Source organism: Antrostomus carolinensis, unplaced genomic scaffold (assembly GCF_000700745.2).
Source record: "Antrostomus carolinensis isolate BGI_N321 unplaced genomic scaffold, ASM70074v2 scaffold26955, whole genome shotgun sequence".
Classification (NCBI taxonomy): domain Eukaryota; kingdom Metazoa; phylum Chordata; class Aves; order Caprimulgiformes; family Caprimulgidae; genus Antrostomus; species Antrostomus carolinensis.
The window spans coordinates 39,379-42,300 of NW_010316129.1; positions in this window are offsets into that span (position 1 = coordinate 39,379).

Consider the following 2,922-nt stretch of genomic DNA (forward strand, 5'->3'; position numbering starts at 1 on the left):
CCACTGCAAGAGCGGTGGGGGGAGAAGGATCAGCTGCAAATTTCCTATTTGCAGTTATAGTCTGACTATATACCTGAATGCTTAAAACTGAAATCAAAGAGATTTTTTTTAATACCAATGACAGTTGATTTTTCCGTCTGTTACCACTGCAAGAGGGGTGGGGGGAGAAGGAAGAAGAAATTTCCTATTTGCAGTCATAGTCTGACTATATACCTGAATGTTTAAAACTGAAATCAAAGAGATTTTTTTAATACCAATGACAGTTGATTTTTCCAAAGTTCACCTCACTTCTGCTTCAGGTGCTTCTTGGCTTTTGTAATTACATTCCATCCTCACTGTATCATAAATAAATCCTGTTTTTTCTACACCTCTATTTGTTGATGATTTCCATTTTGTAAACAGTGTTTTTCTGTAAAACACATATGGACTGCTCTGTTGAATTACATTGTTTGCACATAAAGAAATAGAAAAGCCACTACCAGAAAGCTCCTTCTACGGAAATCCAAATTCTTCAACCAAGAATACACTTATTTCACGGCACTTAAAAAGATCCAAGACAGAAGCTGTGTTTTGAAAATTGATTGTTTAAGCTGAACTACTGAACACTACAGTGTTCCATCTCTTGTTAGGAAGAATAATGTAAGCCAATAAAATGCAATGTTGAGGATTAAAGCAATGTATTAGTCACGATCTACAATGTTCAGGAAACCAACATGAATCAAATTTGAAAAAGTGTTACCTCCACAGAAAAAAAAAATAGAAATTAAGTTAAACTTCTTATCAAGCACACTGTGTAACCTGGATTGGTTGTACATACAATTAGATATATCCATTGAAATGAGCTCTCTGGCCATGCCATAGCTCTGAAAGGCAGCCCCAAACAAACTAATCACATTAGTGTTTGCTTCAGCTAAATAAAATACTTAGAATTGAAAACATTGCAGACAACAGGAGGCAAATCTATTCCACGTTTGCCAGTTCTTTTAAATTGGACACAGCAGTAACAAACACCCAGGAAGCAGCAATTTACCTCTTCCAGGTGTTGCTGGACTTCAGTGGTCATGGGATGATCACACAGTTACTGCTTGTGAGCTTTACAGCACGCAGCTCTGGCAATGCCGGACATTCAGTGTTCCAAGAGAATTCAACTGGAGGTTAAACAGATCTGTAAAACTGATTACATCAACAACAACAGCAAACTATTTGGATTTTTGTGGCTAATACGTTGCCCAATCTTCCTATGCAGCTGATTTTTTTTGCAGGTAAAACTTTAGCAGATAGATCTTTCTCCAACAGTTGCTTTGCCTCTTACTTTTCTCTGACTCACATAAGCTGTTCTTAACAAGTTTGGTCAGCGTGGTATCAGCCCAGCATTGGCTTGAACACACAGGCATGGTGCAGGAAAAAACAAACCAGCCACAAAACCCCACAAGGTGCCAAGCAGACTTGAACTTCTGTACTTTGTTTGCGCACATCATGTGCTGCAGGTCTGTGTACTCATACCTGTGTTTTTCCAAAGCCTGTGTAATCGCTGTTGGCGAAGGGGAGGGAGCTCATGCACACAAACATGGAATACTTGCAGCAGCCAGAGCATTTCACCTGGTGAGCTGACCCAGAGCACAGCATGGAGGGGAACTGACTTCTTCAAGCTGCCTCTTAGCTGCAAGTTTACCTCCTCTCCTATGAAGAAAGGTTGGAGAGTTGGGGTTTTTCAGCCTGGAGAAGAGGAGGCTCCAGGGAGATCTTATTGCAGCCTTTCAACATGTAAAGGGGGCCTACAAGATCTTTTACCAAGGCCTGTAGTGAAAGGACAAGGGGCAGCAGTTTTAAATTGAAAGAGGGTGGATTTAGATTGGACAGAAGGAGGGCATTTGTTACGATGAGAGTGGTGAGACACTGGCACAGGTTGCCCAGAGAAGCTGTGGATGCCCCCTCCCTGGATGTGTTCAAGGCCAGGATGGATGGGGTTTTGAGCAACCTGGTCTAGTGGAAGTTAAAATACAGGAAAAGAACTCAGCTACAGGAAAACAAAACAATCTCTTTTTTTTTTTTTAACTATAGAGTTCCAGCCTAGGATGTAAAAACCAGAAGGGCTTTGCCTGATAAGTCAAATCTTTTGCTACAAAGTCTGCTGTTTGCTTCCTACATTTCCTGTTTGAAAACGCACTGAAGTATAACATGTTGCTGAGCCTAGAGAAGGTAAATGAGATTATATTCCCCTTCTGCAGGTAACAGTGCATCATTATATCAGCACAGATATAGAGAAGTCAACATAGTGACATCAGTTGACACCAATTATTTCCTCAGAGTGTATTGACCAGATCAGTTGAGTTTGCTCACAGCCAACTTGACTGGGCTTGTCTAGGTCTGCCAGAAATAGACAACTAGCAAACAGTAAGCAGTAAACGACCCCACAGCAGAAGGTATCAGACTGATGCCAGAAGAGAGGCTGGAGGGGGTCACTGCTGATGTGCTGATGGTGCTCTACAGTCAGCAGCAGCCCCCATAACTGTGTGGGGGCCAGCAGCATCCCCAGGGATGGCCACTTGTGCCCACTGAGGGCGAGCAGGGACCTGGCCTCACAGCCAATGGAGACTAGGCACATGTTTGTGCAAGACATACAGGATGAGGCGAGCAAGTAACATCCCAGCACCTCATGACCCACAAGCAAAATGTAAAAACAGGCAGGTGGTTCCGGCTCCTTTTGTGGCTCTCTTAAGACTCAATGCCTTGTTGAGGTTGTCAGGGACCAATGGCAACCTTGGTCTTACCTCATGTGCTGATTTTGGCTGGGGTGGAGTTACTTTTCTTCATAGGAGCTAATATGGGGCTGTGTTTCGGATTTGTGCTTGAAACAGTGTTGATAATGCAGAGATGTTTTGGTCACAGAGTCACAGAATCACAGAATGTGAGGGGTTGGAA